Source organism: Rattus norvegicus, chromosome X, assembly GCF_021556685.1.
Source record: "Rattus norvegicus strain SHRSP/BbbUtx chromosome X, alternate assembly SHRSP_T2T, whole genome shotgun sequence".
Taxonomy (NCBI): domain Eukaryota; kingdom Metazoa; phylum Chordata; class Mammalia; order Rodentia; family Muridae; genus Rattus; species Rattus norvegicus.
The window spans coordinates 70,874,624-70,900,334 of record NC_141554.1 but is presented as its reverse complement, the minus strand read 5'-3'; the positions used below and the strand labels follow the sequence as shown (position 1 = coordinate 70,900,334).

At 37.1% G+C, this 25,711-nt stretch overlaps 2 long non-coding RNA genes across 5 annotated transcripts in view; one reads left to right on the top strand and one right to left on the bottom strand.

The window, feature by feature from the left end:
* LOC147998252 (uncharacterized) overlaps positions 1-25,711 on the bottom strand; it is a 177,582-nt gene that overhangs the window by 50,480 nt on the left and 101,391 nt on the right. The window contains exon 3 of one of the 4 annotated variants that reach the window (XR_015646569.1): positions 10,980-11,103. The exons of the other annotated variants lie outside the window; for them this stretch is intronic. This is a non-coding gene — a long non-coding RNA (uncharacterized LOC147998252). The remainder of the gene's footprint in view (positions 1-10,979; positions 11,104-25,711) is intronic. 4 annotated transcript variants of the gene reach the window in all.
* LOC147998251 (uncharacterized) overlaps positions 10,749-25,711 on the top strand; it is a 120,810-nt gene continuing 105,847 nt past the window's right edge. The window contains exons 1-2 of the long non-coding RNA XR_015646572.1: positions 10,749-10,822; positions 11,206-11,341. This is a non-coding gene — a long non-coding RNA (uncharacterized LOC147998251). The remainder of the gene's footprint in view (positions 10,823-11,205; positions 11,342-25,711) is intronic.

Below are 25,711 nucleotides of genomic sequence, written 5' to 3'. Positions count from 1 at the left end.
ACCACAGGTGGGACTTTCTAAAGGATCCCTTACTTCCTACTACCTGCTAGCTGAATATTTCCATTCATTCTCCTGGCCCTCTGGGCTTCTCTCCTGTCTTCTCCCATACCTAATCCTGTCCCCCTTTTCCCCTCCTCCCTCCCTCTCCTACCCAGGTCCCTCCCTCCATCTGCCTTCAGGTGATTATTTTGTTCCCCCTTCTAAGTGGGATTGGCCGTCTTCATTCTTAATTTTTTTTTAAAGTTTGTGGGTTGTATCTTGGCTATTCTGTATTTTTTTGGCTACTATCCACTTATCAGTGAGTACATCCCATCATGTCCTTATGTGTCTGAGTGACCTCAGTGAGCATATTTTCTAGTTCAATCTATTGGCCTGCAAAATTCATGATGCCCTCATTTTTAATAGCTGAATGGTATTCCATTGTGTAAATGAACCACATTTTCTGTATCCTTTCTTTGGTTGAGGGACATCTGAGTTGTTTCAAGTTTCTGGATATTATGAGTAAGTCTTATGAACATAGTGGAACACAAATATTGATTGTGTATTTTCTAGAGATTCTGCCCATGTTCTTACACTTTTGTGCATATTTTTATTACTCTCTCTCTCTCTCTCTCTCTCTCTACACACACACACACATATGTATATGTATATATATATATATATGTACATATATATATATATATATACTTTCTAATTGTCTTGTAGTAAAATTTATCATTAAAAAAAATTTCTTCCTGGTTTTAAGTATTCCTTAGTAAACCTCTTGCTCTAAGGTAGTAGTTATATTTTTTGTTTTTCTTTTTCTCCTAATATTTCTTACTTTATACTGTTTTATTCCTGTTTTAATTTCAATGGAATTTATTTTACTGTATATTGTGATCTAAGCGTGAAGTATTCCTCAAGTCAGTTTTCAAATAAGTGCATTCAACCTGTTTTCAAGTAGGCTTTCTTGTTAGGCTGCCTTTTGATAATGCTACAGCAAGATAATATCAAAGTAGGCCAGTGTCTCTCGTTTGGCCATTTCATTTCAGAATTATGTCATACAATCTAGACTTCTTGATAGATCTCAATTGTCTTATTTGTCCCTCTGAGAATCCTTTGATGATTCTGGAAGATACCATTTTCCTCTTTGTTGACTGTGTTTCCAGAAATATTTTTTTTTCTTTTTTCTTTTTTTCGGAGCTGGGGACCGAACCCAGGGCCTTGCGCCTGCTAGGCAAGCGCTCTACCACTGAGCTAAATCCCCAACCCTTCCAGAAGTCTTATAGTTTTAATTGTACTTTCCATGTGACAGGAAAGCTCACATCCAGGTTGCAATATGTGCTCGGGTCTATACTTCTCAGCTTTTTAATGACCTACTTTGCTAGGAGTGGCGTTGGCTCCTTCTCTGCTCCAGTTCTAAATTTTCCAAGAACTTGCTGCTGGGTGTTCCAGCTGATCCTGAGATAACCTTGAAATCTTCTATCTAGAAATGTGAGAATCCGAAGATTCCAGTAAGTCTCCTGCCTTGTACTGTAACGGAGAAGAAGATAGTGGTCATATATGCTTAAGCCATGTAGTTATGACTGAAGGATAATTGAAAAATATGATTCAAACTTTGAGTCCTTATAATAATGAATTGCAGTCTTTCTAATAACCTTAGACAAAATAGCTAGTCTCAGTTGAAAGATCAAAGATATACATAAAGATGAAATTATTTGCCTAAGCTGAGGCATAGAAAGCATTTAGAAGTACAAAGAAGAGAGTACAGTGTTCAGAGTGTATCGTGGACTTTGGAGCTAGGCATGACAAAGTTCCAGTTCTGCATCCATTGCATTCTAGAAGAGTGAGCTTGGTCAATTGATTGTCTTTACCTGTGCCTTTGATTCCTTACACCCTGATACGTTACTCAAAGATTAAATGTAGTAAGAATGATGATGATGCCAAGTATCTGGTACAGAGCATATGATTTCAAAAGTGGAGTTCTTTTCTCTTACTCTTAACCATAGCATGTGATGTTTTTTTACCCCAGCCAATCTCTATCTCTCTTTTTTAAACAATAACATTATTTTTATATTTATGTTCTTCATGCTATAATCTGCCTCCTCGTCTTGATATTTTAAGTTTTTATAACAGAAATTTTTGAGAATGTACAATATGCAAGTTAGGTATGTATGTATATATGTATGTATGTATGTATGTATTTATATTGGTTATTTTATTTACATTTCAAATATTATCTTCATTCCAAGTTTCCCCTCCACAAGCCCCCAATCCCCTCCTTCTCCTACTACCTCTAATGAGGGTGCTCCTCCTCCTGCCTACCCACTCCTGCCTCAATGACCTAGCATTCCATACCCTGAGTCATCAAGTTTTCAAAGGACCAAGGGGCTCCCCTCCCAGTGATGCCAGATAAGGCAATCCTCTGCTACATTTGCAGCTGGAACCATGAGTCCCCCCACCTCTCCAAAGTGTACTCTTTGGTTGGTAGTTCAGTTGCTGGGAGCTTTGAGGGGTCTGGTTGGTTGATATTGTTGTTCTACCTATGGGGTTACAAAACCCTTCAGCTCCTACAGTCTTTGCCCTAACTTCTCCGGGTCTGGCTCTGGCAGAGCCTCTCAGAGGACTGTAATACCAGGCTCCTGTTAGAAAGAGCTTCTTCGGGGTTGGGGATTTAGCTCAGTGGTAGAGCGCTTGCCTAGCAAGTGCAAGGCCCTGGGTTCGGTCCCCAGGTCTGAAAAGAAAAAAAAAAAAAAAAAGAAAGAGCTTCTTCGCATCAGAAATAGTGTCTCGGTTTGGTGTCTGCAGATGGGATGGATCCCTAGGTGGGAAAATTGACACATTATCTGTCTACTGGAGGTGGACTCTTCGAGTTCCCTTGCCCCAATTTTGGGCATTTTGGTTAAGGTCGTCTCCATTGAGTACTTAGAGTCTCTCCCCTCCTGGCTTTCTGGTACTTTCTAAAAGGTACTCCCACCTCACATGCCTGATTCTGCTTATCTCCTTTCATTCTCTTGGCCCTCTGTGTTTCCTTCTTGTTCCCCCACCCTAACCGGATCCTGTACCCCTTTTCCTCTTTCCTCTTCTCTCCCATTCAGGTCACTCCCTCCCTTTGCCTCCAGTGCTTAGTTCCTTCCCCCCTCTAGGTCAAATTGAAACATCCTCACTTGGGCCTTTCTGCTTGTTACATAGACTTATAGTCTATGGGTTGAATCCTAGGTATTCTATACTTTTGACTAATAGCCACTAATCAGTGAGTACATACCATTTATGTCCTTTTGGGACTGTTACCTCACTCAGGATGATATTTTCTAGGTTCATCCACTTGCCTGCAAAATTCAGGACGTCCTGGTTTTTGATAGCTGAATACTATTCCATTGTGTAAATGAATCAAATTTTCTGTATAATTTTTCAGTTGAGGGACATCTGGGTCATTTCTAGCTTGTGAATATTACACATAAGGCTGCTATGAATATGGTAGAGCATGTGCCCGTGGGGTATCGTGGGGTGTTTTTTGGATGTTTGCCAAAGAGTGGTATAGCTGGGTCTTCAGGTCAAACTATTTTCAATTATCTGAGGAACTACCAGATTCATTTCCAGAGTGGTTGTACTAGTTCTCAATCCCACCAGCAATGGAGGAGTGCTCCTCTCTCCACATCCTTGTCAGCATCTGTTGTCAAGTAAGATTTTGATCTTAGCTATTTTGATTTATGTGAGGTAGAGTCTCAGGGTCACTTTGACTTGCATTTTTCTGATGACTAAAGATGTTTAACAAGTCTTTAAGAGCTTTTCAGTCATTGGTATTCCTCTGATTTGAATTCTCTGTTTAGCTGTGTACTCAATTTTTTAAATGGGTTATTGGGTTTTTTGTAGTTAACTTCCTGAATTCTTTATACATTTTGGATATTAGCCCTCTATTGGATGTAGGGTTAGTGAAGATAATTTCCCCAATCTCTAGGTTGCCAATTTGTTCTATTGATGGTGGTTTTTTCCTTACCAAAGCTTTACAGTTTCATAAGGTCCCATTTATCAATTGTTGATCTTAGAACCTAAGCCAGTGGTGTACTGTTCAGGAAATTTCTCCCTGTGCCAACGAGTCTGAGGCTCTTTCCCACTTTCTCTTCTATTAGATTCATTGTTTGTGGTGTTATGTTGAAGTCCTTGGTGCATTTGAACTTGAGCTTTGTGTAGGGTGACAAATATTCATTCTATTTTCATTTCATACAGACTTCCATTTAGACCAGCACCATTTATTGAAGATGCTTTCATTTATCCACTGTATGTTTTTGGCTTGTTTGTCAAAGATCAAGTGTCCATAGGTATGTCAGTTTACTTCTGTTTCTTTGATTCTAGAAGTTATATTTCTAAAGTAAAATACTCCATTTCTAATTATGATAAGGGGGGATCTTTCAAGACTAGTTAAATAATTTTGTTTTTCATTCAACTTTTACCCATGAGATTTTTATTTATTGATAATATTATTTTCTTCATATTTCCTTTTTTATATGAAAGTGATTTAATCCTCCTCAGGGTTTGCTTCTTAAATATGTCTTAGCTAGTGTGTGTGTGTGTGTGTGTGTGTGTGTGTGTGTGAGTGTGTGTGTGTGTATGTGTGTGTGTGTGTTTGTTTTGTTTTTTGATGTATGTCTCCATCTTAAATAAAACAGATCAGGAGTCCCAGGAAGACAAGATATCTTAATGTAAATGTGCTGGTTATTCTATTTCTTCTCCAAGATTTACTTTCTTACTGATATATGGAGTATAACAGCTTGATTTCTAAGCGCATATCCATTTAAGTATAATGCCACTTCCTGTTCACATACACATAAAATGTTGAAATAAGTTTCTGACAGGTTGGGTGCTTCCTTTCCCACTTAGGCCAGACAAAGTAGCCCAGATAAAAGAACATATCCCACATACAAGCAACAGCTTTTGGGATATCCTCTTTTCTCATTAGGGACACATACAAAGACTAAGCCTCACATCTCCTACATTTGTTCAGGAAGGCTTAGATATAGCTTATACTATAGATATAGTGTACACTTTTTGGCCTAGTCTCTGAGAGCCCCAAGGGTCCAGAATAGTTGACTCATTTGGTTTTCCTGTGGATTTTCTATCCCCCTAGGGGCCACAATCCTTTCTTTTATTCTTCCATACAGAGTCCCCATGCTCTATCCATTGTTTTGCTGTGGGTGTCTGCATGTGTCTGAGTCAGTTGCTAGGTGGAGCTTCTTACGGGGAAGCCTGCTAGACTCCTGTCTGCAAGCATAACATAATATCCTTGTCATGAATTGGTGCTTGCCCATGGGATGTGTCTCAAGATCGGCCAGTTATTGGTTGGGTGTTCCTTCGGTCTCTGCTCCATCTCCAATCCTTACATTTCTTATAAACAAAATAATTTTTCTGGGATGAAAGTTTTGTGGGTGGGTTGCTGTCCCTATCACTTCACCTGAGCTCTTGCCTGTCCAAAGGAGGCAGTTTTTCCAGGCTCCATAACCCCAATGGTGTGAGTCATTGCTAAGGATATCTCTATTGATCTTTGGGTGCCTCCCTTAGCTCAGGTCCATGGGATGCTCTGAGAAAGATACTTTAAAGCTTGTTTTATATTCTCTACAATGTAAAGGAATGCAGTTTTAGATTTAAATGTTGCTCTTTTAAAAATAAAATATTTTGAAACAGTCAGAGAGTCGACTGGGAGGTGGATAAAGACTGGCTTATAAAAAATTAAAGAATAAGCAAACAAACCAACAAGAAAATACTTGCTTTTAGGCCCATGTAGAGCTCTTGCGTGACCTAAAAGTTCAAGCCCTGTCTGGAGGGAAGTCTATCCAGAAGGACTTCTCTTTCCCTCTTTTCTTTCTGGGATTGTTGAGGGTCACCCTCTTCATCATGGAACTTGGTGTCTCATCAATGTCAAATAATCTGTGTTTGGTTATAGATTCTCAAGCAGTGCACTGCCCTTGAGTGTTCTCACTCCCAGGACAGGACATAAAAATATAGTATAGCTGACACTCTAGGGAGAGAGATGTTAACTGGGTGGCATTACTGTGAAACCAGCACATGATAGACCTCATTTCTGGTTTAATACTGTGGAACCTGAGGAGGGGAAGGGATTTTTCCCAGGAGCATCAGAATTAGAATTAATATTCTTCACAACTATACTCCATTTTCTCTATACAACTCTGCTCTCAGGATTTTCTTAAAAATATATTTATGTGGAGGGAAAACATGGAGGTGAGGGATTGAAATGAGGTACATAACTTGAAGAATAGTATTTGAAAAGGTTAATATAAAATTTGGACAATTTTTTTTTTCTAGAGGATAAGTTTGCCAAGAAGTCAACACGCACATAGAGTTCATGGGTTAAAAGAACTTAACAAAGGTTAATTCAAGTCTTCTTCATAGAAAATATCTATATCTAAAGAATAGTTTTCATTTGTATAGTGAGAAGCTTTTGATATTATTCATGATCATTTTCCATTGTTCATTAGATAAGCATTGTATCCTTGTATCCTTGCTATATACTGCCAAATAGTTCTGTAAGTGCATTCTTTCAAAATAACTACCATACTTGGCTACTAAACCTTATTATATCCAATCTTTATTGTATATCATTGCCTACACAGATCTTTAAACAGTGCCTGACATATAAGATATAATCAGTATATATTTCTTAAATTACTTCTCTCACAGAGGTAAAACCTTGAAATAAAAGCCAAGTATTATACTTTCTTATATGTCCAGTACTTGGCAGGTTGAAACAGGAATATTTCAAGTTTGTGGCCAGCCTGTGCAGAGTGAGAGCAAGGTTACCTGGTGATCAGTTAAGATACTCTCTCAAAGCCAGGTGCAATGGCACATATTTTAATTCCAGAACTCAGGAGACAGTCAGGAGAATCACTGTGAGTCTGAGGAGAGTCTAATCTACAAAATGTGTTTCATGAGATGCAGGGATATAAGATGGTCCTTTTCTTAAAGTGGTGCCACATATCTTTACTTCCCATAGCTAGGAAGCAGAGACAGGTACATCTCTAAGTTTTAGGTCAACCCTCTACAGAGCAAGTTCCAGGACAATCAGGACTATAGGACTACAGGAGAAAGCCTATTTTGAGAAAACAAACAATAAAAACAAATACTGTCTTACAAAATAACTGAGGGCAAAAAAAGAACATGCTCATTGGCTACATGCTAACTGTAGAAACCATCAGTTCATAGTTAATCTTTATCCAACTGCTCTTTTATATCTCATTTCTCCCTATAACAGGTTCTACAAATTTTTTTCTCTTCCTAATTAATATGAAATAAAATACCTTGACTTTTTCTTGCAATATACTGCCATTATTTGTTACATTTACTTAAATAACAAAGATATTTTGATTATTTCACAAAGCATCATTTATGTCAGCAGTAAATATTTCACTTATCAACATATGAATATGATTGAATCTTAGGTTGATCTTTCTAGTTACATATTAGGAAAGGTGGCAGCAGGTTTTTTGTTTTGTTTTATTTTTGGCCTAAAGTAAGTGGTTTTGTAGTTTTGAGCTAATTGGACTGTTAGCATGCTTGTCAAGATTTCCAGTATCTTTCTCTTGTTGAACCATTTTAAAGCAGATTCCCAGTGCAGCATGCCTGGACAATGGATAGGCATTTGGATGGTTAATTAGCTTCCCAGGTGATTCTTGTGCAAGTAGTTTCTGAAACGTACTTTGAGGATCCTCAGATTAGTATTGCAATTTCTGCTACATATAAAAGTGGTTTTAAAAGCTGCTGCCATGTATCGCTAAGGAAAGGAAACACTGATAAGCTATGTTCAGTGATGTAGCTGGCAGGTGTGACTTTCAAGTGCTTTATAGATTAGATTCTACAGAATATAACAGAGCCAAAGACCTTAGTAGGCTCATAGACCTTAGCACAACTGATTCCATATTGGAAGTAACATTCAGGCCATAAAACTGGGCATGTAAATAGAATCACCTGCCAAAAATGAGAACAAAGATCAATCCATCGAAGTCCATACTCCTGCAAATGTTGCTAATAGTACTAGTCTTACTTTTTGCTTTCTGCCATTCTCCTTCTGGCTAACTGTTCTTTGTTACCTGAAGTATCTCAACCCAGGGCATGATTTTTGTGCTCAAGAGCTCTCCCTGAGAAAGACTTGGGATTACACTGGGATCCAAAACACCCAGCATAGTTGTTGGCCAGGTAATAAAAACTTTCTATTGGGCCTTAAAACCTGTGTCCAAGAGTCGTCTTCTCTGGTGAACATCCCGCAATACAGACATCTGAAAAACAGGTTTCCTTGTTTAAGAAATGTTCACAAAACAGAATATTTTTTTTGTCAATATTATTTCCTCGTTGTGATATTATGAAGTAATAAGTCTGTATTTTTCTGTAAATAAGTCTGAGTAATGACTGAGTAACCTGAGACATACCTTTTAATGTTATTTTTCTATAAGGTGCATATATTCTGCCCTTTCTGTCCAGTAACTGTCTTATGTCCATGTCTTGAAAATTAGGTGAAATAAAAAAGAGAAAAATCAAACATAGTGTCCTGCACAGAGAAGAAAGAGGTTGGGGAAATGAAAATGAACTCTATAAAACTATGTTCTCACAGGTTTAATAGTTGATCATTGAACTTCTGTGGGCCCCAATTTCTCTGTCAACTGATAAAGGAAGTTTTAAAGAGATGATTGCCAAGGTGAGTATGAGACAAATCCTTTGGTTCTAATCTCAGTTCTGTGTTATGGGCTGTGGGACAAGTTCAATGTCAGGACTGACGTAGGAATTTTGAAGTAGATCATCATCTTGTCACTGTGTAGTATTGCCAACTAGTGCTGGTTGATATATTATCCTCTCTCTTTTCTGTCTCCTTGCTCTTTAACCTTGCCCTCTATTCTGCCTGAGAATAACACATTTTTTTTAAATAGCAGAAAGAAAGAGGGAGCTCTGAAAGGCACAGGAAAACAACTAAAAGAACAAGATGTAGACAATTTCTTTAGTGTACTTGGGATAAAATTCTGAATAACATAATTTTGTAAAAGGTGGACTAGGTGACATTTCAATGATTTTCAAAAATTGTGCTGTTGTGTTTTTTCTGAAAAATTAACTTGTATATAAATTTAAGAAAATGAAAGAAGGTCAGAAAAGAGTGAATCATTCTGTTATATGGTTGTTTGCTTTATTACAGCAAAAAAGGAGTAGCTTAGAAGGCCAGTGGCAAATTGGTGGACCATAACACCATAGAAAAATACTTGTTCAAGTAGTTTCCATGAGTTCAAAAGAGCAGAAACTAAAAAGGAGTAATCATCCTTGTGCCATATGCCTCAAAAATATGGAACTGCTATATATGTTCTAGGATACTAATAATAGCTCACCTTACATTAATACATGTTTAATTTAAGCCTGGAAACATTTACAACATATATTTATATCTTAACCCTTTCAAGTTCACTACAATCACCCATATTTGCAAATAAAATAATTGAAAAATGCAGTGAGTAGCATACAATTTCACAAAGGGGCCACATATGAATGTAAGATGTCCAACTCTAGAATATGTGCAACTGTCTTTGTACAAAAGAACAGCTCAGCCTTGAATTAAAAATACTCTAAGACAGAGAGAGTTGGAATATTTCTATTTTAGGTTCGTTTCAAAATTCTTGTTTTTGTCTAGGTCTTCCTTATCATCTTTTGAGTGAAATTGCAAAACAAGGAGTTCAAGTTCTCATTGACTAGCCTTCCCTGACTCCTCCCTCATAGTTGAGGAAAACCAGTAGATCTGAAGCCTATTTCAACTGTTGCTCAATTGCTTTGACCTGGAGCCTCTAAAAACAACAGTGAATACATCTAACAAATACACAACACTGACATATGCATTCCTTTTTATGTTCAGCAGGTATTTCACTAGGTAAGTAGGAAAGTAAATATCATTTTCATATTGCAGATAGCAAAATTAAAGACCAGAGACTATAACCGACTTGCCATAGTTTCCTAATATTAACAACACAGCCGTGTTCAGTAGACTCATGTATACATATTGAACACATGTTACATATCTGCCAAATACTATTCTAGAGTTGTATAACTGCAACTCCAGTGTGCTAGACAAGTTCCTCTTTGTGCTTTCTTGGAAGTAGTGCAGAATACTTACTTAGCTTTAAGGATAAAGGAAGAGACTATTCAATCATGTATGCCTTATCCTGTACCAGGCTGGGACATTTGTTTATGTTTGCTCTATTACTGAATCAATCTGCCTATTTGGATTGATGTCAAATGAGAAATCTGAAGTGAGGCAGACTTTAGATCCACTTTGAGCTGGCTCCTTTGTTTTTCCCTTCTGTAGAGCTTCTTGTCAGGCTTTGGCTGCAGCTGGAACATCCTTCTGGCAAACTGTACTGAAAGCATTCCTAGGAATGCTGAGCCCAACATGAACACATCTTCTCATTTATGTCTTATTGCTGCCCTGAGTCTCCCAACAGAACTGTAAACAAGCAAGCAGAAGTAATCAAACTAGCAAAAGAGAAAGGAAACAAGTCCATATTCTAGGTCTTCAGCCCTGCAAACACCCAATGTGTCATTTCAGCCCAAGTCTCAGAGGAATGGAAAGGGTCCCCCACAGAACTCCCCTGAGACCTGACCTAGTTCTAATGCTCAAGGTTCTGTTGCTTGTTCCAGCTGGTGCTTTTCATTCCTCAGCCTCGCCAGCATTGCTCAGAGGAGGAGTTGAGAAAGACCAGAGGGTGTGTAAAGAAAGTTTTCTCAGAATCAGATCATGCCTCTTAAGGGCAAGGAGTTCAATTCTGTTGAGACCATTTTTCTGGTTATGAGGATCAATCTCCTGGTAAGGATTTCTCTGGCAGTAGCCAAACCTCAGAAGGCCATAGATTAGAGAGTTTAGGAAGTGGTGCTTCTCTATCGGTCCTGCTTTCTTGCCTTTACTTTCAGGCAAGGGGACTCATTGTCATTCCTTGCTTCTTGTTTTTGAGGAATTAGCTTACCCTTTGAGGAGAATTGTTGGATCATCGTGCAGTCTTGACCAGAAGGATGTAGTAGGCCCAATTGTCTATCACATATTTCTTAGAATCAACACCTGCATGTATGTTCATTGTGTTCATGAAGTTCCTGTGGGAAGGTAATCTTATGACTCACATTGATTCACCCATTAACCACTATGTTTTGAATGTGTTCCTTGCATGTGCCTTGATTCCTCTTATCTTCAATTAGTGTCATAATGTTATGGCCATAGGAAGCTGGAACTAGAAAGGGATACGACATGAATGAATTTGCAAGCCATAACATATTGAGGAGCTGCATCTGATTGCTAGAGCTTTCTTGCCCAACCTGTACATTCAAAAAGGAGGTAAGTATGGCCCTTTGGGATAAAAGGATTTGTAAAAATCAGATTATAATGGCAAGTTTTCTGAAACAATACCATATCCTTTCATTAAACTTACTGCCTCTCTTCCTTTCTTAGAATTTAGTAAAGAGTATGATGTCATTGCTTGATTTTCTTTTCCATGGAGTGAAATTGTCAGTTGGGAAGATATTGACTTATAAGCTTATAATCATCTCTGAAAATGATGTCTTTATTATTTTCATGTTGTAGTTTATTAAGACTTTATTTAACCAATGGTTTGGGGCTATACAATTCTGGGAGTGATTCAGAAGTTAACTCATGCTTAAAGGGAACATAAGTCTTTTAACTAGACATTTGTAATAGACAAATGTCTATTTTATTTTGTTTAAAACCCTGTGATGAAGCCTTTTCATTCCTCTAGACAGGATATTCTGCTATTTCTTCATTGTGGTCTGGTGCTTACTGAACTACTTGGCATAAAGTAGATATCCAATAAATATGTTTGAATATAATTTAGAGGGATTCTTATAGATTTGCATTTTAAATATAAACTTAAGCACACATTTATTATTACAATAAAATAATTGAATTTCAAATTGAGCAAATAGAAAAGTCTAAATATTTCCTATAATTCAAGTACTATATAATATTAAGACTTTTTAGAATTGGAGTATATTTTAACCTAAAATTTTATTAGAGATTTTCAAAAACATAAATAAACTTTTAACCTATTTGCTGCCATTCTTCCCCACTTAACATTATAGTCTTTTCACAATTAGTATTTTTCTATTATTATGTCCTATTCACAACATTCTTATGGCTGCATCATACTACTTATATTATTTATACTTACATCTTAGAGACAATACTATAAATTTCTTTTGTCCGTGGTCTACACCTTCACTCACTAACTTTGAAGTTCTGAACTGGAGAATACCAGACAGTCAGGACATTTTGACTGTTGGAAACTGTTCATTTCATTTTCCCCTGAATATGTTCCTAAAGTACAGTATTAGTAGAAATGCCTTTCCTCATCCTTTGTATTCTAATATGGAAAGATAGTGAGCTCCTACTGTTGGTGTGCAAAGATTATGGTATTAGATTTCAGTCCTTAAAATTAGAGTTGCTTGGGCATAAATCCCAAATGAAGAAAGTTCATGTACAGGAAAGTATTTACATCACAAAGATTAGAAGTGGTGGGTTCTACATAATAAGTGGAATACTAAGAAGATAGAACAGTTCAAGAGAAAGTGGTCAGCTCTTCTCAGTTCAAGAATGCTTCCTGGAAACGTTACCACTATCCACAATCATATATTATTTTTGGCCTCAGACATGTGAACCTGTGGTTCTCCATTGGATTGGGTAACAGTGTGTGTGAGGATGAGCTTTTCTCATATTAGATATGGTTTTGCAATATGATAAGGTAACTGAAAGGGGCCAATGTTATTTCCAGGAGTGTTCTGAGAGACACTGTGTCAGGGAATGACGTGACTTTGATGAGATGCCTCCTAGGATGTCCAAGTTAGTGCAGGGCCACCAGAGGCTCCAAATGATGAATGCACAGTGAGGGAAGTTAGGGAGAAACTGTAGACATGATTTATGAAGTGGGAAGGTCTGATTGGCATGGAAAGATTAATGGAACTATGCTTTTTGAGACACAGTTGGTAGGGAGGCACAGAGAATAGGCCACATGGTCCTCTATAAATATCTGAAAGGTATTAACACTATTAGAAGGGAAAATATTTTTCTGGAGTAGACTAGGGTGTAATAGCTAAGATACATAGATGGAGAAAAAAGAAGATATAAAATGTTTTCCAATTTTTAAAAATACTGCTAACAAATACAGAAGGGATGTTGACCAGAGAGAATAGACATAGCTTGCCCACAGCCGAGTCAAGGTCTACTTATATGTAAGGCAATCCTTGATGCTGAAGAGTAACATGGAACATATTGGAAGGAACAGGGGAGTGGGATATGAACAAGGAAGACAGGAAGTAGCAATGTACTAGGTAATTTTAATAATTTGTGTCAACATACAACAGTGACATGGGAGGAAGTTTGCTGTTAAATTGGAAGAGTTTCCACCTAGATATTTGTAAATATCTGAAAGTTTTTATTTTTATGACTGTGAAAGTGCTACTGAAATCCAGTTGGAGAGAAGATGCTTCTCAACACTATAGTGCATAGGATATTCCCATGTCTTCCACCCCAATTCCATATTGTGTAGGATTATCTGATTCTGAATATAAGGAAAACTAAAGTTATTAAACCATGGCCTTGAAAATACCCTCCTCTTTCATGTCAAAGTCAATTATTCTGTTATTATCAAGAAGACTAAATTGTTGTAAGAAATAGCTGCTCTTTTTGTCTTTCTTTGCTAATTTCTTACTCACTTCCTCTTTTCTCCCACACTTCCTTGTCACCATTATCTATCCAGAAAGCTCAATTTAAACCATTTATCCTCTAGGACTCTAAGTTTTGCTTCCTTGCTTCCATTAGTTCATTAAATACTGGAATCCAAATTCAAATTCTTTATTATGTAGCCACTTTTCTCTTTCCTCAGCCCCATTTCCATTAGCTTAAGTCAGGCTATTATCAATTTTTCTATCCATTATCATTTTCTAAAATTGTTCCATGAATTTCTGCACAGGGCCTTTTCATTCCACACTTACCCCTTGTACACTATTCTTCTTAGCATCATAATGCCTTGTGGCTAGCATAAACTACCAAGTCCAGGATAAACACTGTTTATTAAATTAAATGATGAACAAATAAAATATATCATAATTTCATCCAAAGTTTCCTCGGATTTATTGACTATCTGCAGAGTAAATAGAAAATTCTATGACATGGAATACAAAATCATGCAAAATACTATATTGACTTATTTCTAGCTTAATTTTTCCGTTTAATTCAATCCTACAACTGTATATTTTATACTCTAAAGTAATGACTGAATATACTTTCCTCAAATACATCCTTTGCAGGTTATGTTTCTCAAATATGCTGCCCACCTCACATTGTCTTGTCCTCAGTCATATTTGTCGTCGTCTCTCAATGGCTCTCAATGTAGAATGGGCATAAGGTCTTTATGAGATTATTTAAAACAAAAATGCAAAGAGCACACTCTTCATCTACTAAATCTAATCTATAGTAGGGCACAAATTTGATAATATATTTTGCCACAATAAAATTCTGTTAAAATAAATATTTTAAATTGGTGTATTTGTATCTATTCTATTCTATTTTATTCTGCATAGATTCTTTCATCATTGAATTAATCATTAAATACTTCCCCAAATTAGCTTTTTTTACATTGGTTCGTATTTTTCTTAGGCCTCTAAACATCTCTTTAGCTTTAATTCCTTCCATAATTTAAAAAGGTGATTACAGAATTTCCACTGTCATCATATTTTTTATTTCTTTTCTAAGGTGATAAATTTTCATCCTTATTGGATGTACTTATTTTTACTTCTTAGTGCTTTGACAAAATAGCATCTATAAAGTTTTGCTAATAACTATAATTCTATGTCTTTTGTGTGACTTATACTTTTAATTTTGAAGAATTTAAATTATCCTACTTCCCTTTTTCTTTGTTCATAATAATATTATACTTTTTGAAGTTATAATATAAATTATATAATTTTCTTCCTTCAATGCCATTCCTCAAAATATGCCTGCTTTGTTCTCTTTTAAACTCATTTGATGACTACTTTTCTTTAATTTCTAAACACACACACACACACACACACACACATACACACACACACACAGAGAGAGAGAGAGAGAGAGAGAGAGAGAGAGATTCCTAAACATACATTCTAAAATTTTTGTCCTTATACACACTGATAAGTCTAGTTCTCACCCCACATCAATGACACTTCTCTTTCCAACAAATAGACCTTTATTAAAAAAAAAACTAATCAAAGTACAGAGAAGAGAACTGATGCCTATTCTCAACTGATACATCTACAACACAACTATACATACCCTAATCAGTCTGTTCAATGTTATCTACATGTATATAATTTCACAGCTGACCACTTGATATTGCATAACCATCTGGAGGGAGATTATCTTTCTCTAGGAAAGAGTATTTCTGTATTCTTTAGTGTCTTCTAGACTTACATCAAAGGTTGAGGTCTTATGAGCTTCCTGTCATCCATGTTATCATGTCTGTTGGTGTTGCTATTGTTAAGGCAGCATATTAATGAGACTTCATGGGTTCAGTTTCTTAGACATTTCTAGGAGAAAATATAGTAATAACCCTCCTGTTACTGTAGACTTTACACTCTTTCTGTCCTTCTTGTGCTAGGAAACCTGAGCCTTAGGATTTGTTATATGAGTTGGAACTGAGCACTAATTCTATTCTCTTAATTCTGATTAGCTCAGGTTTTCACTAAAGGTTATATTTGTGCAAAGAGATGTTTCCTTGATGTGGGATCAGAACTAGCCTTGTTTGTAGTTGATAGTTGATAGCTGTTGTAGTTGATAGTTGTAGCCTTGTTTGTAGTTTGTAGCCTTGTTTGGTGTTGGTTGATATTGTTATTCTTCCCATGTGTTTGCAAACCCCTTCAGTTCCTTCAGTCCTTTCTCCTAACCCCTCCATTGGGAATCCCTTCACTCAGTCCAATGAGTATCTACCTCTGTTTTGGTCAGTCTCTGGCAAAGCCCTCTCAGAGAAGAGCTATACCAGACTCCTGCCAGCAAGCACTTCATGGCATCAGCAATAGTGTTCAGGTTTGGTGGCTATAGATGGGATGGATCCCCAGGTGGGGCAGTCTCTGGATGGCCTTTTTTACAGTTTTTGCTTCACTCTTTGTATTTCCTTTAGAAAGGGAAAATTCCTGAGGACCCAGCTATACCTCTCTTGGGCATATACCCAAAAGATGTCCCAACATATAACAAAGACACGTGCTCCACTATGTTCATAGCAGCCTTATTTATAGTAGCCAGAAGCTGGAAAGAACCCAGATGCCCTTCAACAGAGGAATGGATACAGAAAATGTGGTACATCTACATGATGGAAGATTACTCAGCTATCAAAAACAATGACTTTATGAAATTCGTAGGCAAATGGATGGAACTGGAAAATATCATCCTGAGTGAGGTAACCCAATCACAGAAAAACACACATGGTATGCACTCCTTGATAAGTGGATATTAGCCCAAATACTCGAATTACCCTAGATGCACAGAACACATGAAACTCAAAAAGGATGACCAAAATGCGAATACTTCACTTCTTCTTTAAAAGGCGAACAAGAATACCCTTGGCAGGGAATAGGGAGGCAAAGTTTAGAACAGAGACAGAAGGAACACCCATTCAGAGCCTGCCCCACATGTGGCCCATACATACACAGCCACCAAACTAGATAAGATGGATGAAGCAAAGAAGTGCAAGCTGACAGGAACCAGATGTAGATCTCTCCTGAGAGAGAGAACCAGAATACAGCAAATACATAGGCAAATGCCAGCAGCAAACCACTGAACTGAGAACGGGACCTCCATTGAAGGAATCTTAGAAAGGACTGAAAGAGCTTGAAGGCGCTTGAGACCCCATATGTACAACAATGCCAACCAACCAGAGCTTCCAGGGTCTAAGCCACTACCCAAAGACTATACATGGACTGATCCTAGGCACCAACCTCATAAGAAGCAATGAATAGGCTAGTAAGAGCACCAGTGGAAGGGGAAGCCCTTGGTCCTGCCAAGACTGAACCCCCAGTGAATGTGATTGTTGGGGGGAGGGCGGTAATGGGGGGGAGGATGGGGAGGGGAACACCCATAGAGAAGAGAGGGGTAGGGGTTAGGGGGATGTTGGCCCGGAAACCAGGAAAGGGAATAACAATCGAAATGTAAATAAGATATACCCAAGTTAATATTGATGAAAAAAAAGAAAAAAAATTTTTTTTGAGTTAACTGGGTAGGCCAAACCCTTAGCCAGGAGTTGTGCCTATATTGGATATAGACTCTACAGGTTCTCTCTCCCCTTGTTGGGTATTTCAGTAAATGTCACCCCCATTGGGTCCTGGGAGACTCTTACTTACCTGGCATCTGGAACTTTTTAGTGGCTAGTCCCAGTTCTCCTAGATTACCCTCTTATTAAATGGCCCAATGCCCTAATTAGAGAGTTGTTGGTTATCTCCAAGAAATACATGTTACTGTTGCACCCATGATGCTCTCCTCCCATGTTGGTCATTATTGTGGTTTATAGTTATCACATTTGTGTGGCACTGTTGGTTGCTTTCTTCCCTTGGTCACTGCTCAGATCCTCTAGGACCTGGGTCTAAAGTGCATGGTGTCAGTCAATAGCAACTTGCCTTGCACATTTGGAGGGTAATCTAGGCCAACAGCAATAGGTTGTTTATTTACAAAGTCTCTTGGATAACTTCACCCAAGTCAAAAGAGAGAGCTTCTATGGCTGCTGTGGGGAGTTCTGCTAAGTGGTCTATGCTTTTCTAAGGAAGCATTGTCAGCTCAGATAGGGAAATTCAATTTAAACTCTCTAGGTGTATGTATATTTACTCATTTATTTGTGTTATACGTAATTTATTTGATTAATAATATGATTTATTATGATCTTCTCAGATATCTTTACTATTAATTTACTATCTACCATCCTTCTGTATTTATTTCTACCTTTCAATTAAATATCTACCATTTTGCACTTGAACCCTACTAGTCTCCTTTCTACTGTCTTCCATGGTGCTCCTTTAATTTTCTGGTTTCCGTAGTCGTTTTGGTTATATACTTGAATCTGAAAACATGAGCTAGGAAACACAGATAAGAAAATACTTGTGACCTTTGCTCTTGTGGGTCTGGCTCATCTCAATAAATATAATCCTTTTAATTCCATCTATTTACCTTAAAATTTCATGAATTTCTTTATTTTTTAAATGACTAGCATTCCACACTATACATGTATCACTTATTGATTATCCATTGATCAGTTGTAGTACATTTATTTTGTGTTCTTTTCCTAGTTATTGTGATTAGAATGCAAAGAACATGCCTGAGCAAGTATCTGTGGAGTAGCATGACTAGTGTTTGAGCATATGCCAAGGAGTGGTATAGCCGGGTTGTATGGTAGAATTCTTTTTAGCTTTTGGAAAGTTCTCCATACTGAATACCAGAGCATCGGTGTTAATTTGTGGTCCCAACTAAAATGAATTAAGGTTAACATTCCCCTAAATCCTTCCCAACATTTGTTGTTTGTTTTGTTGATCTTTCCCATTGTGACTGGGACAAGAAGAAATTTCATGGTTGTTTTGATATATAATGCCATAATTGCTAGGCATGGCGTACAATTTTGAGATATTACTTTGTCATTTTTACTTTTTTTGAGAATTCTTTATTTAGATCATTAAGCCATTTTTAAATGAATCATATTTTTTGAGTCTTTGATTTTTGAATTCCTTATATATTCTGGATATTAATCCCTGTTTAGATAGATAGCCCATTTTGTTGGCCCTCTCTTCACTTAGCTGATGCAGTCTTTCACTATGCAAAGGGTTATTTTGTTTTTATAAAGAACTACTGTCAATTTTGTCATGAATTCTTGGATAAATGGTAACCTATTTATAAAGCTGTTTCCTCTGTTATATCTGTAGGGTTTTGCCAGTGTTTACTTTTAGTAGATTCAGTGTTTCAGGTTTCATATTTAGGTCTTGGTTTATATGAAATTAGTTTTAGTGCAAAGTGTAAGATATAGGTTTAAATTCATTCTCCTGCATTATGGTATCCAATTTCCTCAGCACCACTGCTATATATGCTGTCTTTTTTCCCTCTCTTGTCACTGTATTTCTTTTTGCCATTTTTTTAACTGTTGCATTTTTGTGTGCTATCATGTTAGGGTCTTCAATTTTGTTTCATTATTTTATATGTCTTTTTGTGACAGTAATGATTATTGATATTATTATTATTATTAGTCTGTAATGTATTTTGTGATCTATAGAAATAACTTCATTCTTTTCCTCAGAATTGTATTGTTTATTTTGGATATTTTGAGGTTCTCTCTTAATTTTAGGACAGTTTTATTTTTTTAATTTCTGTGAAGAATGAGATGGAGTCTTTGATTGAAATTGTATAGGATTTGTAAATAGCTTTTTGTCATAATGATCAATTTCACAAAATTAGTTTTACTAAATTATGAACATGGGATGCATTTCCATTTTTTAGTGGCTTTTCCTAAAAATTTCTTCAGACATTCAATGTTTTCATTGTAGAGTTCATTCAAAAACATTATTTCACCTTGAGGTCATTGTGTAAGAGAGTATATCCATATTTTTCTGTGTATGTTTATTATTGATATGTAGGAAACTAAAAAGTTATTCATTTTTAATATTGATTATGTACCTTGCCATGTTGTTAAAAATGTTGATTAGTGCTAAACATTTTCCTGTAGAATTTTGAGATTTATTATACCATGTCATTAGCAAAAAGAATGAATTTGACTCCTTTTCTGATTTATATCCTTTTAATTTTCTTTTCTTGCCTTATTGATATAGCTAGTGTTTAGAGCACAAGATTGAAAAGGAGTGGGGATTTCTGATTACTTTCTCATTCCCGATTTCAATGGGATTACTTTAAAATTTCCTTCCATTGATAATGGTGGTAGTTTTGGATATTGCTAGTTTTTTGTTTTAGATTTTGTTTTGTTTTCTGAGACAGGGTTTCTCTGTGTATGTCTGGCTGTCCTGGAACTTGCTCTGTAGACAAAACAAGGCTTGAATTTACAGAGAAGCTCTGCATTCTAACTTCTGATATTAAAGGCCTATACCACCATGCCTAGCTGTAGTTTTTATTATATTGAGCTATGTTCACTTTAGTCCTACTCTCTGTATGACTTTTATCAATAAATCCTGTTGGATATTTTAGAAGATTTTTTTCTGTATCTGCTTGGATGATCATGAAATTTTTAAAAAGTCTATTATTTTGTGGAATATTACATTTATTGACTCTTGCATATTGAATCATCATTATACCTCTAGATAAAGTCAAGTTGCCCAAGGTACATAATTTTTGATGTAGTTAGTTTATAGGTATTTTATTGAACATTTTTGGATCTAAGGTCATAATTCAGCAGGCTTGTAGTTTTCATTTGCTGTTGTTGCATTTATGTCTGGTATTAGTATGATAATTCGCTTCCTAGAAGAAGTTTGGGAGTGATCCCTCTGTGTCTGTCATTTTAATATTCTATGAAGTAAAGGACATAGATTTTCTCTGAATGAATGGTACGATTCTGCTGTGAAGCTCTCTTGCTCTGGATTTTTAAGTGAGATTGACTTTTATCATTACTTCAATCTCATCACCTGTAATAGCATCTGTTTATGTTGTCAATCTCTTCCTGGTTCAATTTTTGTTTTATGGCTAAATCAAGAAATCATGTTTTCAAAGAACTTGCTCATAGATTAGTTGAGTCTTTCAATTAATTCCTTTATTTCTTTAATTTTTTTCTTTTATTGTATATTTTCTATATTTTCATTTCAAATGTTATCCCCTTTCCTAGTTTTCACTCTGAAAACCCCCATCCCATCCCCCACTCCCTGCCTCCATGATGGTCTTCCCCAGCCACCAATTCCCTCCTCCCTCCCTGCACTGGCATTCCCCTACACTGGGGCACCAAGCCTTCACCGGACAAAGGGCTTCTCTCCTATTGATGCCCAACAAGGACATCCTCTGCTACATCTGCAAGTGGAGCCATGGGTCTGTCCATGTCTACTTTCTGGTTGGTGGTTTAGTCCCTGGGGGCTGAGGGATGTCTGGTTGGTAGATGTTGTTGTTCTTCCTATAGGTTTGCTAACCACCTCAGTTACATCAGTCCTTTCTCTAACTCTTCTACTCGGGACACTGTACTCAGTTCAGTGGTTAGCTGCAAGCATCCACCTCTGTATTTGTCAGGTTCTGACAGAGCATCTCAAGACAGCTATATCAGGCTCCTGTCAGCATGAACCTCTTGGCATCTCCAATAGTGACTGGGTTTGGTAACTGCATGGGGATGGATCCCCATGTATGACAGTCACTGGACGGCCTTTTCTTCAGTCTCTGCTCTATATTTTGTCTTCATATTTCCTCCTGTGATTAATTTTGATCCCCCTTCTAAGAAGTACTGAAGCATCCACATGCTTGCCTTTCTTCTTCTTGAGCTTCATGTGATCTATAATTTGTATCATGGGTATTCTGAGATTTTGTGCTAATATCCACTTATCAGTGAGTACATATTATGTGTGTTCTTTTGTGATTGGGTCAGCTCACTCATGGGGAAGTGCCTAGAACACATGGGCACAGGGAAAATTTTCCTAAACAAAAAAACCAATGACTTATGCTCTAAGATCAAGAAATGACAAATGAGACCTTATAAAATTGAAAAGCTTCTGTAAGGCAAGGATACTGTCAATAGAACAAAATGGCATCCAACAAATTGGGACAAGATCTTTACAAATCCTACATCAAATAAAGGGCTAATATCCAATATATACAAAGAACTCAAGAAGTTAGACACTAGAGAATCAAATAACACTATTAAAAATGGTGTACAGAGCTAAACAAAGAACTCTAAACTGAGGAATATTGAATGGCTGAGAAGCATGTAAAGACATGTTCAACATCGTTAGTCATCAGGGAAATGCAAATAAAAACAACCCTGAGATTCTACCTCACACCAGTCAGAATGGCTAAGATAAAAAACTCAAGTGACAGCAGATGCTGGCAAGGATGTGGAGAAAGAGGAACACTCCTCCATTGTTGGTGGGATTGCAGACTGGTATAACCACTCTGGAAATCAATCTGGAGGTTTCTCAGAAAATTGGACATTCCACTACCTGAGGATCCAGCTATACCTCTCCTTGGCATATACCCAAAAGATGCTCCAACATACAACAAAGACACATGCTCCACTATGTTCATAGCAACCTTATTTATAATAGCCAGAATCTAGAAAAACCCAGATGCCCTTCAACAGAGGAATGGATACAGAAAATGTGGTACATCTACACAGTGCAGTACTATTCTGCTATTAAAAACAATGACTTCATAAAATTCATAGGTAAATGGATGGAACTAGAAAATTCCTTCATTTCTATTTCATTAAATATGACTCTAAATTTTATTATTTTCCCATCTAGTGGGTTTATATTTTTGTTCTTTTATATTTAATTTTTATTTGGATATTTTTGTATTTATATTTCAAGTGTTATTCCCTTCCCCCCTCTCCCATACCCATTCCCCCGGCTTCCATGAAGATTCTCCCACTCCCCCCACCCACTTCTACTTCAACACCCTGGAATTCTTCTACACTGTGGAGAAGAGCAGAACCAAGGGCTTTTCCTCCTATTGATGCCAGACTATGCTGTCCTCTGGTACATAAGTGCCTGGAGCCATGGGTCTCTCCATTCTCTCCATGTGTACTCCTTGGTTGGTGGTTTAGTTCCCAAGATGTCTGGGCAGTCTGGTTGCTTGATATTACTGTTCTTACTATGGGGTTGCAAACCCTTTCAGCTTCTTCAGGCATTTTTCTAACTTTTCCATTGGGGTCCCTGTGCTCTGTACAATGGTTAGTTGCAAGCATCTTAATCTGTATCAGTAAGGTTCTGGCAGAGCTTCTCAGGAGACATCCATATCAGGCTCCTGTCAGAAAGAACTTCTTGGCCTCAGCAATAGTGACTGGGTTTGGTGACTGTATATATATATACATGATGGATCCCCAGGTGGGGCAGTCTCTGGATGGCCTTTCCTTCAGTCTCTGCTCCAAACTTTGTCCCTGTATTTCCTGCCGTGAATATTTTTCCTTTTAAGAAGGACTGAAGCATCCACATTTTAGCCTTCCTTTTTTTTTGAGCTTTTTATGGTCTGTAAATTGTTTTTTGGGTATTCCAAACTTTTGGGCTAATATCCACTTATCAGTTTGTGCATACTATGCGTTTTCTTTTGTTACTGAGTTATTTCACTCAGGATGATAGTTTCTAGATCCCTCCATTTGTGTTCTATTTCAGAGGTGATTTTGTGTGTTGCTATATACAATTTATATTCTACGATATTTTGGTGGAATAATCTGTAGACATTTGTTACATAAACTTGAAGTATTATGTCATTTATTTAATATGTCTGTTATTTTCTGCTCTGATTACCTTTGTATTGGAGACAATGAGGTATCGAAATTACCTCTTATTAAGGAGTTGCATTAATCTCTATGTTTAATTTTACCATTAGACTTTTTATGAATGTGTGTCCTTCATATTTTGGTACATATATGTTTAGTGTAGTAATGTCTACTTGAGTAATTTTTCCCTTGATTGAAATTAAGTTTCTTTATCTCCTTTGATTAGTTTTAGTTTGAAAGCTATTGGGATAATGACACCTACTTTCTTACTGGTCATTTTTGACTGAAATACTTTGTCCTTTCTTTCCAAACACAATGCCAATCTTGATGCTCATATGTGTTTCTTATTGACAACTGAAAGATAGATTTTGTTTCTTGATCTATTGAAATAGACTGTGTTTCAGTTAGAAAATTAAGGCCATTGATATTTAAAGGTATTTCTGAAAGATGTGCTTAATGTGGAATCATTGCATTGTTGATTTTTGATGTGTGTATGTGTGTGTGTGTGTGTGTGTGTGCCTATGTTTCTGTGTCTTTATAATATCATTCAGCTTTTTAATATTTTTAGATTTATTTTTCTTTCTATAATATCTTGGCTACACCTATTCCTCTCTTCTGCCCAAAATGTTGCTTCCTGAATTTCTTCTTTTTTTGCTATAGGGTCTCTCTCTATTGTCCTGGTCATCCAGGAATCTTAGACTAAGCTTGCCTGAAACTCACAGGGATCTCTCTCTGCTTCCAAATGCTGGGATTAAAGACATTTGGCATCATGACCATCTGTTTCTTGTCTTTTATTTAATTTGTTGTACCTATTTTTAATGTTTATTTATATCACGGTCAGTTTTCTTTCTCCTTTAACTATGTAATATAGTTTTCCCAGGCACATTAGTCTCTGCAGAGCTAGATACTTCTTGTTCCACTGAGGCCAGACAAGCTAGCCAAGTGAAAGGAAAGGATTTCAAAGACAGGAAAGCTTCTGCTCCAGTTTCAGACCCACTGAAGACCAAACTGCACATCTGCTACATATGTGCAGGAGGTGGGAGGCTTAGGCCCAGTCTATGTATGGTTTCTGCTTGGTGGATCAATCTCTGAGAAGCCCCAAGGGTCCAGGTTATGCCTGTTGGTGCTCTTGTAGAGTTTCTATCCCCCTCAGGATCCTCTGAAGTGGGAACTTCTGGCTTCATTGGAAAGTCAGTTATGTCAAATGATGTTTTGCTAGGGGAACATGGGTAAAAAGATGTTTTGCTAAAGCATACACATGGAACAATGTTTTGGCAAGCAGACACAGGTGAGAATATATTTTGTAATAACAAATGCATGAGAGATGCTTTATGTTTAGAGGGAATATAAATGTGACCCCACAGAGAGTAGGAGCTCAAGCTTTTGTTTGCCTTGCTTTGCCTTATTATTCTTTGCTGTTGAAAAGCATGTATTGGTTCACTTTACATTGCACTGCTGTGCTTTGCTTGTGGTGACTTAATACAGAGAACCTCACTTCATAGAAAGAATCTTGCCAAAGAACTTCGCATGAGGTTCATGTGGCTTCTTGCCTCTTCAGTGGACTTGGGCCTTGTGGTATCTTCTAGGTTGAACTGCAGTTTCTGATTTCTGTGTGGTATCTGTCAAGCAGACTGGTATTCAGTTGTTCATTCATGTTTGGTGTTTGCTAGTAGACTGGGCTGAGAACAATAATGATTAGAATTGCCCCAAAGAACTATTTCTAAACAGGTCTACTTCCTCAGTATTCTAATTACTTTTCTTTTTCACTACCTCTGGTGGTTGGTGGGCTAGAGAAGAGGTTGAACCCCCCCCCCATATATGTTTACGGTTTTCAATCCTTCCCTCAAGTCTTCCATTAGGGTTCCCCAGCTCCACCCAATGTTTGGCTCTGGGTCTCTGCATCTAGTTGAGCTAGTTGCCGAGTATATTCTGTCAGAGGACAGTCATGTTAGGCTCCTGTCTGTATGCATAACAGAATATTATTAATAGTATCAGGGATGGTGCTTGCCCATGGAATGGATCTCTAGTTGGGCCAATTTTTGCTTGGCCATTTTCTCAGTCTCTATTCCATCCTCTGTTCCTGCATTTCTTATAGGCAGGATACATTTTGGGTTGAAACTTTTGTGGATGAGTTACCTTTTCTATTGCACTATTGGGGTTCCTACTTGACTACAGGAAATAGATTTTTCATGTTCCATATTACCAATACTGTGATTCTTAGCTGTGGTCACCCATTGATTCCTGGGCATTTTCCTTATCCCATATCTCTGTCT